This window comes from Nicotiana tabacum, chromosome 9 (assembly GCF_000715075.1).
Source record: "Nicotiana tabacum cultivar K326 chromosome 9, ASM71507v2, whole genome shotgun sequence".
Classification (NCBI taxonomy): Eukaryota; Viridiplantae; Streptophyta; class Magnoliopsida; order Solanales; family Solanaceae; genus Nicotiana; species Nicotiana tabacum.
The window spans coordinates 93,694,167-93,711,559 of NC_134088.1; positions in this window are offsets into that span (position 1 = coordinate 93,694,167).

Sequence of the window (17,393 nt, forward strand, 5' to 3'; positions counted from 1 at the left end):
ATCTTTATTTGAAGTTATAATTATCTCTTCTGTAATTGTTCATCCTTAATTGAGACTAATGATTATCTTTCTGCTGCTTATCCTTAACTAAATTTGTTGTATCTCTTTCCTAATTGCCAACCTTAAAAGAAGTTAGATATCCTATATTTTGGTTAACTTGTCCTTATTTGGAATTATTCGACTTGTGTTAGCTCCCTTGTTGTCGAACTGTATATTGTGGATCATTGTTACATAGTATTTCCTTTCTTGTTGAGATGTTCTTATTATGACTAGCATTACCCGATTGTGGCTACTCCTTGTGAATTAGTTCCTTCATTTCTTTAAGTTCTGGAATCTTTGAGTTGATTTATTTGTCATAGTACCCTTGTATTATTGTCATTGTTGCTGTTGTACTTGTTATTGTGATGCACGAGGTTTCTGTCATGCAGTTGTTGTTATTGTGATGCACGAGGTTTCTGTCGTGCGGATGTTGTTATTATGATGCACGAGGTTTATGCCGTGCGAGTGTTATTGGATTGCACGAGGTTTCTGCCGTGCTATTATTACTATTGATATTTGCACATACGGTGTGACAATGCGGGATATATATATGTGGGTTGCGCATGTGGCTAGACAAGGTGGGAATATTATTATGCATATGTGGCAAGACAAGGCGGGTATTTACTTTACTATTGCACACGTGGAAAGACAAGGTGGGTTGTGCCAGGGATTGATTTGTGATAACTTGTGATGGCCTGGGGGCATTTTTGTTGTGGATATTTGTGTAATGGTACACTTACCTGTGTGAGCTTTATCTTGTGGAAAGTTGAGGGAAAACATTCTACGTGCTGTCCATTTCTTTTCCTATACTTACTAGCTGGCATGAACTATGTTAGGACACCTACACAAGTATACATGTAGTTAAGCACTCTTATCGGTTAAGAGGTTTTCTTGATATTGTTGAGTATAGATGCACACCCTTGTTTACTTGCCTTCTATGTGAGAATGGTTCTATTTGTCACGTGAGTCGTCAGTGCAATTATAAATTGTAATGAGTTAACATGATGCTAAGTGTTAGGGTTCAGGAATTGGGACCCGTGAGTTGTGAATATTTTGAGTTTCGGTACCTCGTGGAGGTTATTGGCTAAAACCCGATGTGAAAGCGGTTGTTTTGTTGAGTTGTTATTTGCCTTTCATTTATTTCTGATCACCGGATTTAGACCGTGTTTTCGTACATCTACTGTGTCATTATTATGGTATTCCGCTAGTAGTTGTTGTTTTTCTTTCTTACTGAAATTACCGTATTATTTGCCATTTCGCGTAGTCCTTATGTAGATATCATACTCTGTTGTTCCTATACTTATACTTGTTCAGGTTATTTAGTCCAATAAGTGTATTGACTGTTCCTCCTCACTACTCCACTGAGGTTAGTCTTGATACTTGCTGCGTACCGCCGTGGTGTACTCATACTGCGCTTCTGCATATTTTTATGCAGATCCAGGTATTTTCGAAGTCAGTTGATCATTAGCTAGTTGTGCGGATTGTTGTTGTGGAGACTCAAGGTAAACCTGCTGTTGCGTTCGCAGGCTTCAGAGTTACCTTCTGATTTGTATTCACACTGTTTACTTTATTTCAAACAGTTGTATTTAGAAAATTGTAACAAACTCTGTAGAGCTTATGACTTGTACTACCGATTTTGGGAATTGTAAATTTTATAGAGATTTCTATTTCAAAAATTGCTAGATGTTATTTAATTATTGTTGTCATTCAATAAATGTTAGGCTTACCTAGTCCCTAAGACTAGGTGCCATCACGATACCCAACGAAGGGAAAAATTGTGTCGTGACAACGAGCAAACTAGCAAAGTGGAAGATATTGCTGAGTGAGTTTGATATCATCTACGTAACCCAGAAGGTAATCAAAGGACAAGCATTGGTGGGTCACTTGTCAAACAACCCCATAAACAGAGAATACGAACCGTTGAAAACGTATTTTCCCGACGAGGAGGTGTCGTTTATGGGAGAAGAAATTACCGAGGTATACGATGGTTGGAGGATGTTCTTCGACGGAGTAACAAACTTCAAAGGAGTGGGTATCAGAGCTATCTTAGTTTCAGAAACCGGTCAACACTATCCGGTATTCGCAAAACTTAGGTTTCCATGCACCAACAATATGGCGGAATATGAGGCCTGCATCCTGGGACTCAGGTTGTCCATTGACATGAACGTTCAGGAGTTGCTGGTAATCGGAGATTTAGATCTATTGGTGCACCAGGTTCTAGGAGAATGGGCTACGAAGAACACCAAACTATTGCTATACTTACACTATATACAAGAGCTGATCAAGAGATTCACAAAGATAGAGTTCAAGATGTTCCAAGGATCCACAATGAGTTTGCAGATGCATTAGCCTCTTTATCCTCCATGATACAACACTCGGACAAGAATTTCATCGATCCTATCCCAATAGGAATTCATAAGCAGCCAACTTATGTGCTCATGTTGAAGAAGCAATTGACGGAAATCCGTGGTTACACGACATCAAGGAATACTTGGAAAAGGGAGAATATCCAGAGCACACTACACATTCTCAGAAGCGCACGCTTTGAATATTGGCCAACCATTTATTTCAAAGCGTTGATGCCAATGAGGCGTCTAGATTGCTCGAGGAAATACATGCCGGAACTTGTGGATCCCACATGAATGGTTTCGTTCTGGCCAAGAAGATATTAAGAGCAGGATATTTCTGGATGACTATGGAAATAGACTGCATCAAATATGTTCAAAAGTGTCACCAATGCCAGATACATGCTGATATAATACGAGTGCCGCCCAACGAACTCAATGCAACGAGTTCGCCCTGGCCCTTCTCTGCTTGGGGTATGGATGCCATCGGACCAATTGAACCCGCTGCTTCAAACAGACATAGGTTCATTCTGGTGGCTATAAATTACTTCATGAAATGGGTTGAAGCCACATTATAAGGTTGTAACTAAGAAGGTGGTAGCATACTTTGTTCTGGACCGCATCGTTTGTCGATTTGGATTACCTGAGTCAATCATTACTGAGAATGACGCCAATCTCAACAGTGACTTAATGAAAGCCATGTGTGAAACATTCAAGATCAAGTATCGAAATTCTATAACATATATGCCGCAAATGAATGGAGCCGTAGAAGCCGCTAACAAGAACATCAAGAAGATATTGAGGAAAATGGTAGACAATTACAAACAATAGCACTAGAAGCTACCGTTTGCTTTGCTCGGGTATCGCACCACAGTTCGTACATCCACTAGGGCAACCCCCTATCTACTGGTTTATGGTACTGAAGCCGTTATTCCCGCCGAAGTAGAAATCCCTTCATTAAGAATCATACAGGAAGCCGAGCTTAGCGACGCAGAATGGGTACGAAGCCGGTATGAACAACTAGCTCTCATTGATGATAAAAGAATGAACGTAGTATGTCACGGTTAACTCTACTAGAATAGAATGGCAAGAGCTTTCAACAAAAAGGTTAGGTCAAGGCAATTCACACCGGGGCAATTAGTACTAAAATGAATCTTCCCACATCAGGATTAAGCAAAGGGGAAATCCTCACCTAACTGGCAAGGGTCTTACATGGTTCACCGAGTATTAATAGGAGGAACACTTATACTTGTAGAAATAGATGGAGAGATTTGGCCAAAACCTATCAATTCGGACGCGGTCAAGAGATACTATATTTAAGATTATGTTTGTGCTTTCTATTTGATGTAACTGAACTACGCTTGACCTGATTCCCATTTAAGAGGGGATACGTAGGCAGCCCTGTGGGTTCAGTCACATCATAATAAAATCTTCATTCCCCATAAGGTTAGAAACTAGGGCAGGATCTCGAGTTTGCCCGACCTCATCATGTTTGGAATCGCCAAGGAATGTATCGCAAGATGTATGCACTTAAACTGGGGCAGAATTTTGAGGAGGATCCTCAATATTCCGAGTCAAGGAGGTTGCAATGTCTCAAAAAGCGTGTCACAGTCATCAATTCAACAAATTATTTTCTCTCGTGCATTATCACATATTTCAAAAAACTACATTTTCATAAATAATTTATCAAACGCATATTTTTCAAAAGCTTTATTTCTATAGCAGCCAGACGTTACTCGGGGTAACTCAAGCAAGGACTTCAGACAAAAGCAAAGGCGAAGCAATAAATCGAGAGCACGAACCAAGCTTTCACCCGCAAAACTCATGATTTTTCTCTGGATGCAAGCACAATGAACATAACAGGAATGTCCGCAAATACATACACACAGCAAGATCACTATCTTCACAACGATAAAGGCCGCCGAACGCAAACACATCAAGCTAAGAAATGCTTTATTCTCTTTCATTCAGTCATTGATTTTTTTGCATAGGTCTAAGCACTGCCCTCATTATTACATAAGGCTAAGCACTGTCTTCTTTTACATATTACTAAACATTGTCTCTACTCCTTGCATAGAGCTAAGCACTGCCTTTTCTTGCATGAGACTAAACACTATCTCCGTTCTTTGCATGAGACTAAGCACTGTCCCCACATTGCATAAGGCTAAGCACTGCCTTTCTTTGCATGAGACTAAACAATGTCTCCATTTCTTGCATGAGGCTAAGCATTGCCTCCATTATTGCATAAGGCTAAGCATTGCCTTTCTTTGTATGAGACTAAACACTATCTCCATTTCTTGCATGAGGCTAAGCATTGCCTTTCTTTTCATGAGACTAAACACTGTCTCTATTTCTTGCATGGGGTTAAGCATTTCCTCTATGATTGCATAAGGCTAAGCATTGCCTTTCCTTGCATGAGACTAAACACTGTCTCTATTTCCTGCATGAGGCTAAGCATTGCCTCCATTATTGTATAAGGCTAAGCATTGCCTTTCCTTGTATGAGACTAAACACTGTCTCTATTTCCTGCATGAGGCTAAGCATTGCCTCCATTATTGCATAAGGCTAAGCATTGCCTTTCCTTGCCAGAGACTAAGCACTGTCTCCATTCCTTGCACGAGGCTAAGCATTGCCTCTATTGTTACATAAGGCTAGGAATTGCCTTTCCTTGCATGAGACTAAACATTGTCTCTGCCCTTTGCATCGAGCTAAGCACTTCCCTCACCTCATACAAGACTAAACCTTGTCTCGTCTCGTTCTCACCTATGACTAAGCATTATCTGTTTCCTCTATCACACGATCGATATCGCCGCATCTTTGCATCTCATGGGCTGAAACATCGCCATATTTTTTAAAGGAGTCATAGTCTGAGGGCATCATCCTCATAGCCTAAAGACATCATGCCATGGCCGAAGGATCTCTTGAAATTGCATTATTCAAAGGCGTCATGGTCCAGAGGCACCATCTTCATGGCCCGAGGACGCCATTCCATGGCCGGCGAGTCCCTTGTCATACACTTCATGGCCCAGGACGTCATGGTCTAAGGATATCATCTTCATCATCCGAAGGCGACTTTCATGGTCCAAAGGGAATTTGCATCATGTTTAAATTCTAGCAATAACCCGTATATATTCGCATGCACCGTGTTCTAAGTTTTGCAGGTAACTCGGGAGGTAACCGTTCTACAAACATTCACATCCTTCGATCACCTCAAATGTAACCGTTGATTAGCAACTGATTAACCTTTGTGCTATAACCTTCAAATATTTGCCTTATACATCCATAACGTTCAAATTCTCATTCACGGATCCACCTAAATTATCTGTTACCTATGACACTACCCTACCCAAAAGATCCTTTTTCGAAGCATATGACCACTCTTATAACAACTCCATCGGTTTCGTTCGTCGTTGGATCCAGAACTACACACGACCTGATTCCCGTAACACCAGGGATATGTAGGCCACTAAAGAACCAGGGTTCGACACCCAATTTTTTCAAATACATCATTCCTCACTCACTTCGGACAAAATTGGTCATCATTTTCTTTACCTGACAACTCTTTCTTCATTCCCGGGTAAATAGGGGCAGATGTTGATACCCAATTTTGCCCTCATATTTAAAAAAAATAGTATATATACTTTTAAAATATCATTTTGCATTATTACTTAATTTACAAGAGTTATACAAGTATTTTCTATAATGTTTTATAATTTTTAAAGCTTTAAAATTAATTTTCTTGCATTTTAATTAGTTGAATATGCATTAATTACCCCTTAAATTATTTTGTGATGACTTAATTATCCAAAGTTATTACTTGCATCAACATATATGTTTCAGAATATTTTACTTTATTTTTATATAAGTATATTTGTATTTTTAAGCTATTTACATAATTTTACAATAATAGCCTATATGCAGTGTATAATTATAATTTATTACATTATTTGTACCCAAATAGCATTTTATACTTTTATAATGTTAAATTATTATTTTTCAAGCATCTTACTACACAAACAATATTTTTATTATTTGTTAATTACTTTTTATAAATAATTTTTTTTATAATTTTTCATGTATTTAATTTGTAGCCTAATTTGGAGCCAATTCTCGACCAATTTAATGGCCGAAACGTCCAAAACCTCTAAGACCGATTTCCCAGCCCAAACCAGATGACCCCTTTAATTTTTAACCTGGTCGGGACCCGTTCTCCAACCCGCCCCGCCTCTCGTTCAATCTTGGCCGTTGATCATCAATGGCCCACATCCTATCCCTCACTTTTAATTACTCCAACCCCTGAAGCCTAACCCATTTCCCCTCAAACGGCCGCCCAAAACACTCTCAACTCCCCGCTCTCTCTAAATAAACTCTAGCAGCTGCCTCTCCTAACTCCCTCCCCTAATCCCGTTGATAATAGGATTCCACCATTATTTACTTACCATATCTGTGTTTCTTCGCTACTGGTCACACGTTTATGGCATTACTTAGGTACTTTCCCAATTTTGGCAAGTACCATCTCTATATTAGGTTGGAATCGACCTCAGTCTTGGAGATTTGGACAATATTTCGTCCATATACATGAAGGAAGGCCTGATTCTTTATACCATTTGGACGATTTTTGAGTATTGAACCCTAACTAGGGTTTGGAGTTTGAATTCTTTCCTTTGCGGTTACTCTACTGATTGCATGTGATATTTTACTCATTTTTATTTGTGTTTGCTTGATTTCTTTCCTTGTTTACTCGCCTGATTCAACACTATATAAACCCCCTCCCCTGATTCCCTTGACAGACTTTTACAATCACTGCATTAGTCTCTCATTCTAACTTATTATACTATGAAACTTGAGACCTTGGCCGGCTGAAAGCTAAGGCCATTCGAATTCGATTGTGTTCTTTCTCAGTGCGAGCACTGCCCGAGGTTCATTTGAAACCCTTGGGAACTCTAACACACTAAGCTTTTGGGTATTCTACTGTTCTTTGCTACTGCTAATCGAATTGATGCTGGAAACTGTTCTTCTTTTTTGTTTGTTCGTTAATTTGTAACTGGTAGGTGCCTTTGACTCTCGCAATTTAATTTTTTCTTGTGCTTATGTTCATGCTCTGTATATCTATGTCGCTTAAGCTTCGATGAACCAATATGCTACTATATTGTCTCTGTTTGTGGTCCTCTTTGCTTTGAAGTTATCCTATAGCCTTGTGTTTCCTAGCACCAGAACTTGCCTAAATCTCTAAAATTTTGATGCACGCCCATGACCTCTGACTGCCTTAAGCCGACTTAGCATACTGTATTTATGTATGACTGAATACTATCATGTTGCTCATCAAGAGTTTATCTCCCTGCTTGTTTCAGATTCTTGTGATGGATTAATTCACACCCAGAATTTGTACTAATGCATTGCTTCCTATTGAGTCATTCCTGTACAACTTGTTAACTTCTTTATGGTTGATATATGCATGCAATTTCCAAATGATAGTGTTGCCTGAACTCTTGAACCAGCATGACATATTTTCTTGCTACTTGTAAAGTATAATATATGTCCCTAATATGTTCAAGTCTATGTTCCTCAAATATTGCCTAAGATTTCCGTATACATCCTTTTCTTCTATGTTTAATTGGTCTAAGTCTTGATGCCTACCTATCTTGTTATTCTTGGTAATGTCCTGAACTTTGGTATTACTGATGCTCAGCATGTTAAGTTTTCTTATGTTCAACTAGGTGATTGCTTGTCAACTATTATAGACTATGCCCACTAGCCTATTTGTTATGCTCATATCATCACTAGGCTCCCATGTTAGAATTTCTATATGAAGACTGATATTTCATTTGTTCCTATCCGTGATTCTGCTAGGCCCTCATGTCAAAACTCTAATGTCTAACGTCCTTTAGGCTAATTCTGGATCATGCTTACTTTGAAACTCTCTTTGGAATGGTTCATTATCCTATAGTGGTCAATCTTGTCGCTCTTAAACTTTCTCTCTGGAATTACATGCCTCAACTTGCCTCATATGAATCTTGTGTGCCTTAGCTAGAGATATTGTTAGCTATAACTTTAAGAATTATATGTTTAAGCTGCCTAGTTAAATTCAATAAATAGTTTGTCCATTGTATGGCTGAATTTGGCATCCATTTAGATAAGTAAGTCATTCGTTTGGGCCTGGTATGTCAGACCTGCTGTGGTACTGGAAGTCTGGAATGTACTGTCCGCCTTTGGAGTTTGGGCTTGCGGTCCATATGAAATTCTAAGCCTGTTTGAAGGCCCAGATGTGTTACTAGATTATTCTGTATTCGTATTTGGGCATGTAATCATTCAATATTGTTTGTAATAATTTGTAACAAAGAATGATGGAAAGATTAATGAAAAGGGTTGGGGTATTCTAATACTAGCATGAAAGGGTAGAAAACATGCCTATAGGTCAATGTGTTCTATTTGCTATTATGTCTAGCATGCCTTATTTGTTATTTTGTTTAGTGTGTGATGCACACTAATAGGAACCATGCCTATAAGAATCACGCACAAACTTCACTTAGCTTGTCAAAATATGCCGATTCAGGTAATTGCTACACTATTTCCAGGTCTACTACTCAATATTTTAGATAATATGCCTGCCCATAGGATATAATAATACCATGCTTTTGCTAATCTAGATATCATGACTATAATATTTTAATGACTGACCAACTACTTTATGTTACTTTTTACTGCCTCACTTAGATGACATGCCTATAGGGATAAAGTGTTATAAAATCAAGTATAATTATCAATTGTTAGAAATCCTGCCTATAGGATGTTTATCGACGTTGCTAATCCTGTGTTTTCAAGCAACTTCACTGCCTTATTATGCAACTATTAGAAATCGTGCTTATAGGATATTGTCACCTGCCTAAGACGCATATCTATAAAATTCAGTACTAGTAGTTTAGAGTTCTGGGATTATTTTCACTACCTTATCGCGCAAACAAATTAGAAATCATTCCTATAGAACTTGTAACGCTTTAATTCATCTATACGTTAGTCCAAAAACTGTAGCACTACATGTATAATACTGGAATCATATAGAGATCATGCATATAGGACTTAATGATTCTAATGCGCCTTAGTTCTGTATACCGCATAACCAGAAATCTGATCGCGTGCTTTTGTGCTTATGTGTGGAGGTCAACTTGAGCCTTTCATTGTTGTTATGTGCAGTCCTATCTGTTTTGAATATCGCCTAGTTCTATCATTCTGAGCAACCTAAGTAATGTCTAGAATCATATAATAGTAGGTCCAAAGCCTCCTGGACCATAGGCATGGGACGAGTAGTGCACACATATGATACAATTTAGAATTGAATTAGAGCGCCTTTAAGTAATAACTTCAACATAGTAATTAGGTAGCAGGAGATAATAGTCTGTGCCCGCTGAATAATATGAGCAACCTCTACCCTAAGGGAGTTGCGAAGTATTATTTATGTTGCGCGGAGTGATCCTTTAGGCTAAACAACTTAGGTCCCCCATCCTTTTATATACTCACTGTTCACAATTAGTCATAGATTAATGCAATTATATTTCTTGTAATTTCTTTTAGACTTGTATCAATTTGTCATATAGTTAATTCTTATGTTATAATAGAGTTTTCAACTCTTAATTCTCTAATCCACATAGTTTAAAGTTCGGCCGGGACCCACAGTTATGGACCTCAGAGAGTACCTAATACCTTCTCTTTGAGGTAATTTGAACCCTTACCCGATCTTTGGTGACACAGACTAGTTAAAATAGAGTTATTCACAAATATGTGCCCTAATGCACCTTAAAAAATCGTTAGGTGACGACTCTTCTCTTTTAATACCCATTTAAAAGAGTTATCACACGTCAAAATCTGCTTTCGCGAGAAAACAAGGCGCGCCACTGATGCATTTAATGAATTTTACAAGGTCTAATATAACCTATGGTCTGTGTAGACTGAGTAGATATACTCATAATCCCAATAGAGAGCATTGGTCTGCATTAGCTAGACTAATGAAATATTTGAAAGGAACCATGAATTATGGTATCCTATAGTAGATTTCCTTCTGCTTTAGAAGGGTACAATGATGCAAACTGGATCTCTGATTCAAATGTGACAAAATCCACTAGTGGTTATGTATTCACCCTTGGTGGTGGTGCAATATCGTGAAAATCATCTAAACATATGGTCAAAGATAGATCGACTATGGAATCAGAGTTTGTAACTCTAGAGTTAGCTGGTTCTGGGACTGAATAGCTAAGAAACTTCTTAGCTAATATTCATTTACTAAAGGATGTATTGCCTCCCTTGTCTATGCATTGTGATTGTCAAGCGGCAATAGCTATTGCAAACAATAAATCTTATAATTGCAAAAGTAGACACATAAAATTGAGACATGATGCCACAAAACAACTGTTAAAAGATAGAATAATTTTCATTAGTCATGTGAAGTCAGAGATATATTTGGTCGATTCTCTAATTAAACTCGTGGGAAGAAAATTAATTCTTCAAACCTCAAGAGAAATGGGGTTAAGGCCAACATGTTGTTAATAGAGATGGTAACCCAACCTATGTGATCGGAGATCTCATGAAATAGATTCATATGGGTAATAACAACTCAATATTGACACCGAAGCAGTAAAAGATAGTGCTTGATTGCTACTAATTGAGAGGATGAGTTATGACACTTAATGAATCATATTACTTATGGATAGTGTATTTAAAAGCAACATACACTTGATGAATTTATCTATATGAGAGTGGAATGGGGCCGCTCCTATGAGATTTTGGCCTAGTCTCTAAACTCTCATGAATAACCAGATACGAGCATGGCCTACTGGGCGCAAAATCACATTGAACAACAAAATTGTAAGGGTCAAAATTTGATTGATAAAATCTCTGATGTACAATAAAAATTATTGGTTCATAGAAATATTATATTTCACCAGTAATTATGTGGTTCAAGCTTTATCAGTCTAAATTTGGTTCATAGTCCAAAAGACACAAAATGGAAAGTGGTATTTTTACAAATTTCACCTCCACTCCAGCGATACAGGAGGGATGTGGGGTGTGAGTTCTGGTGATTCTCTATTTTCGCATAAGTTCAAAGATGTTATCTAAAAGCAATGCATATAATTTTGCTGGAGGAGAACACGTTCAAGAGCTTTATTTTTCTAGAGCAAAAGTGCCGGTATACTATTTTTGCTAATAGCTTCTTTAAGATTTCAAAGCAAAATGGCTTTTGATAGGTCTGATGTAGTTTTTGAATTCTCATATTTTGGTCGGATAATGATGTTGTAATAAATTATTTCAAATGATTATTTTTAAGTGAGAAGATAAACAATTTAGTGTTTTCTTTATGAAGACTTATGGCCAAGTGGCAATATCAAAACTTTCAATAAGTTGCCAATTCCGTGCCTATAAATAGGCTGAAACATGTGAAGAAATAACATTAGACAAGAAGTCTTCACTCTTTCCTCCTTCCAACATTTCCTACTTTTCCTCTTTCTTTTATATTATTTAGTTGTCATTTTTCTTCTTTTATTCTTACTAGCTGTGTTTGTAATTTAATATTTTGCTGATTCCTCAATCCTCTTAAATAGAGGTAGACCTAATTAATCTTGGAGAAATATTTTATATTGCTGAAATAGTTTCTTAGGACAATGCTTAGTACGACTTAAGCCAATCCGTGTATTTATTTCTGCCCACAATAATAATATTGCAGTCTATTATTGAAATTTTTGCCCTTATTTTCTACAAATGATTTGGTGTTAATTTAGATTTTCAGAATTGGTTTGGTGGCAGTTTGTGATAGTAATTTTGATTGGCGGTGGTGAATTTGATTTCCAGTGGACATGAATGGTGGTGACAATGACTATGGCTGAGTCATCGTTGTGTAGGAGGAGGAGAAAACAAAAAAGAAAAAGAAAAGAAAAATAAAAAATAAAAAATAAAAATAATAAATAACAAAGAAAAAACAGCATTAAAAAAAAAAAGAAAATTACCTGGCAAATGTGATTGGTGCGTGTTGTACACTCATTACCTTGAAACTGGTAATAGTCATAAAAGGGGAAACTTATTTCACTTCAAGCAATGATAGGAGGGTCATAGGACTCCCGCAAAGTTTGAGGGTGCAATTGGTAAAGTGGTACACCCCCAACGGGGTTATTATGTATTTTCCCTAAATATAGCTAAATAACACCGCTGGCATAAAAGCTATGTTGGCTCTCTGGTGAAGCGCTCCAGAGTAAACCACTATCCAGTATATGCTCTCTCTCTCTCTCTCTCTCTCTCTCTCTCTCTCTCTCTCTCTCTCTCTCTCTCTCTATATATATATATATATATATATATATATATATATATATATATATATATATATATATATATATATATATATACACATAGGTTAGCATTTTACTCAATTTCTAGTTTTCTTAAGTGTCTCGAATAAACATAATAGAAAAAAATACTTTTAAATTAAAATTCTAGACACATTAGATACATAGAACAAAATTAACTTAGTTATAGCTTTTCGGTAAAAAGGCTTATCAAATTTTCAAATTCTATTAAAACAGACTTAGAAAAACGAATGGATGATAAGCTATTAAGTGCATTTTTGGTGCCTTATACAATATTTTTTTATAGTAATTTCTACTGAATCTATTATGGATACATTTCGTAAAATGAAAGTTCGAATAAGTGGAGAGTTGTAGTAGTGTATTTGCACTGTGTTCTTTTAAAATATGATCTCGTTAAAGTGATCTATTCATTAATTTGTATGATACTTTAAACTGCTTATGAAATATTCTGCATATGTCCTATTTTTGTCGTTTAAATTCTTATCAACGAGCTGAATTCTGAAAGCGCTGTCAAAACACTTGCAACAATATATTGTTATAGATATGTTTCGATGGAATTTTTATATTTCTGAAATTTTTTTAGTAGTGAATCCAATAATCATCATCATCAGATTATGTGAATATGCCAAATTAGTTTAATTTGCAACTAATTAATGCCCCCTTAGAATATTATTTAGAATTGAAACAACTTACTTAAAGAGGATTTTCACTTTCGATTATAAAAAGCAAGACAGTCATCAACTTTTCACTATCCTCAAGACCTTACACAAGTTTCTCATCAGCAAAAATTTACTGCCTAAGAATGAAAATCATCTGTACTGTTCTTCTAGTTTTACTAGTTGTGGCTTCAGGTATATGGTTTATACGATCTTCTTTGTCATGTTTCTTCTTTTAATTGTGACAGTTTGCATTCCTATTTTATACAAATTATAAATAGTTTCAGTTTTTCTCTAATTGGTGATTAAAAATTACAGAAACGTCACGATCTGTTAGTCGAATGGAATAAGTAGCACTTGTATATTCTTGACTAAACTATTAAGAGGGTTACAAATTTAATAGCAATTATTTTTAAGTTTACTTCTTATATTTTTGCAGGGAGTTAGCAAGTCAAAAGAGAGGTATTTTTGGATATTTCTTATATACGACTTGATATTAAAAATTCTTTATTTGAAAAGCTGATATAAAAGATTGGTATGGCGTTTGAAGTGCCTTATATATATATATATATATATATATATATATATATATATATATATATATATATATGAGAAGTCCTTTACGATAGTTCATTCCATAAAAAGAGATAGGTCTGGTTTATACTTACCTAAAAAACCTTTATAGAAATAAAATAATGGAATTTGAAAATTTGATAAGCCTTTTCTCCGAAAATCTATAACTAAGTTAATTTTGTTCGACTTATCTAATATGTCTAGTATTTTAGAATTTGTTTTTCTAGTACGTTTATTAGAAACATTTAAGGAAACTAAAAATTGAGTACAATGCTAACCTACTTGATATATATTTGCCCTCGCCAAACATTTCTATTTTATTTTTACTTTTTTGGTGTTTTATGGCAGTTGAAGCAGAGGAACCAAGATTTGTTCAGTCAGATTATGACATGTGCGAAGCAATTTTTGAGAAATTTGGTTGCGAAGATTCATCAAATGAATGTGAGCAGAAGTGCATAGAGTCATGTTACAAAGGTGTAGGTGATATCAACAGTTACTGTGATAATGATAAAAACTGTCATTGTCATCCCATGAGAGGTGCTCCTTGTCCTCCTCTACCTGATTGCCCCTTACATTCCTCTTAAGAAAATTCAGTGAAATGAGAAATAATAAGTGTATCTACATTTCATGAAAATGAAGCAACAAAAGATAATCAATAAATGAAAGAGAATTATATTTGTTTCTTTGAACTCTTTTTGTGTATTCAGACGCGACGGTAGAATTTGAACTTTATGGTTTTAAATTTCATAATAGCGATATCCGGTGCTAGCAATTGGGTTCTGAATTTAACTTTTTATATATTTTATGAATTTCTTAATACCAATATATGATTTGGAATAAAGATATACATTGGGTTCGAAAAAATCCTTATTTAACCTTCTAGCTTAACCCTTATTTTTATCTTCATGAAAGAATGTTATGAGATGGCAAAAAGAAATATTTCGTCCTTGCTCAGGGACTATGGGATCTCCGTCATTGTTATCAGATATATTTTTCTATCTTCCTAGCCTACAGAACATTTCTTCACCAGATTCATCCAAACTTAATATTTTGAACGCGAAATATCTATTTATATGTAAACTCTCACTAAAATTGCAAAGGACATTACATTAGAACCTATAATTTTAACAGTATTAGCACTTGATATCGTCGTTCTAAGATCTAGAACCCTTAATGTTGGAATTATGGTTTCGCCTCTGACTTAAATTAATGCAATTGTTTATCCGAAAAACGGATAGAGTTGAATTTGTACGTAGTTCTAAGGATATGTGATATAGCTTGATACAAACTGTAGGGATAAAGAGAAATATCAAATATGGATTGCAAAGAATGCAAAATAAACAAGGTTGGAAAGAAGATGATTTTAGGACTAAGCACAATGAATCAATTAATGAAGCTTAAAAGAATAATCCTTGAATATAAGAGAATATGGTGCTTGAATTACAATGTAAGCAAAAAACTGTCCTCTACAGAAATATAGCCATCCTCTTTATAGTGGAGGATCCTACTTTAGATATAATTAAAAATACATAGTGGAGAATCCATGATAAATCAGTTTTTCCCTAATTTTCGCCGAGATTCTCTCCCTTAGTGTGTTTGCAACGGCTCTTGTCTGTGAGCTCGAGCGGCCTCGGTGCTGGTCGGTAGTGCTTATGGAGCTCGATATGGACTCGGGATCAGGTGATGATTCGGACTCGGTCCCGGTTGGCCTCTACCCCTTAAACTCGAAATCATCTCATCATAGTTCGATTCAGACCCGAGCTCGATGATGACTTCGAACTCGGTGTTTGACTTATACCTGGAATCCGAAGCTTGTTTGTACCATCTTCAGAACCCTTCTCGATATTACGAAGTCTTTCTTCGATCCATTATGTTTCGACCTCGATCAATCGTACAAAGGCCGAAATCTATTTCGACCGTATACAGATAGTCCTCTCATTTCTCGATTAGGATGTGGTGAGAAACGATATGATTTCTCAATGGCTTGATTGGATTATAAGCTGACGTTTACATTGGGCTCGATCATGACGCACGTGATAGCTGTCCCGTCGAATTAATTTTTTAAGGCATTTAATGCATGTTAGACGGTGGTCGGCCACCGCTGATACTGAACCGCCATTGCTTTAATCTATAAATAGCCCTTCCTTTTACCATTTACCACTTTTACATCTTCATTTTTCTAAATTTTCCAAGTTCTTTTTCGTATCCTCTGAGTTTATTCGCAAATCTGTGAATCCTCTTTGCAAAAGCCCTTCTTCAAAATTACCAAATCTTTGTTACGTTCTTCTATTCTAGACCTTTAAATTCAAAAATGGCGAAAACATCACAAACTATACCTCAGAAAGAGAAAACTTCATCTTCCCAATCTGCCACCGACGAAACACCGGTAGAGCCACGACCTGAGGAGTGTGTTCCTGGGGCGTGTGTTCTTACCTCTAATTTTAAGGTCGATAAAGGCTCATCGGTTCTCAGCTGATGTGAGCCAGTATTGAGATACATGTGTTCGATAACCGAGAGGCACCTCAAACAACTACAGAAAGATTGCAATTGGGAGAACAAAGAAATAATAATCCCTTCTTCTGAAAAAGATATCACCACTTATGTGAAAGGGTTTTTAAGTGTGTATACTTACCCTTTCACGTTAGGTCCCCTCGACTATGTTATTATTGACTTCTGCCGATAATACCAAATAACCCTAGGCCAGGTCCATCCTTCTTTTTGGCGGATCATTATTTTGATTTGATACTTTGTGAACAAAATCGAGGGGATGCCGTTCACCCTCGACCATCTCATTTGATTATACCGTCCTCACCTTTTTCGAGGGGGGTTAATAAAACTTCAGTGTCGGGCTACCAAAGCTCTGTTCTCGAGCATAGACGAGGACAGGGATCGAGGCTGGATGGGCAGGTTCATTCGAGTAAGGACTTCGGACCTGATTCCGACTGAAAAGATGCCTTTTCCTGAGGAGTGGAATATGAAACGTAAGTGTAATTCTGCTGTTACTTCTTTCTATTTTGCCTTTTTATTTCTTTTCTCATCGATATTCCTCTTTTTGTGATGCAGCGGTTCCCTGGATGCCCGGAGTAGTTCCCAATCTCAAGAACTGAGCACGAGCTCTGGCTTTGACCTCCACATACGCCGAGCGCTCATGGCATGATTTGTCAAAGGGCCGATGGAAGGAGAAAAATCATGGTAACCCCCTTCCTCGTACCTTTTGGTAGTTCGAACGAGATACTTTCCATATACTTTAATGAAATTTTCCATATGTAGGTGTGGGCAAAGATGCGATTTTGAGGCCCTCGTCTGTCGAGGAAGAGGCTTCGGCCTCTGTCCCAAAGCCGGTGAAAGATAATAAGAGAAAAATAGCCTCCGCACCCGAAGATCCAAAACAGAAGAAGAGGACGGCTCGTAAGCCGAACAAGAATACCATTCCT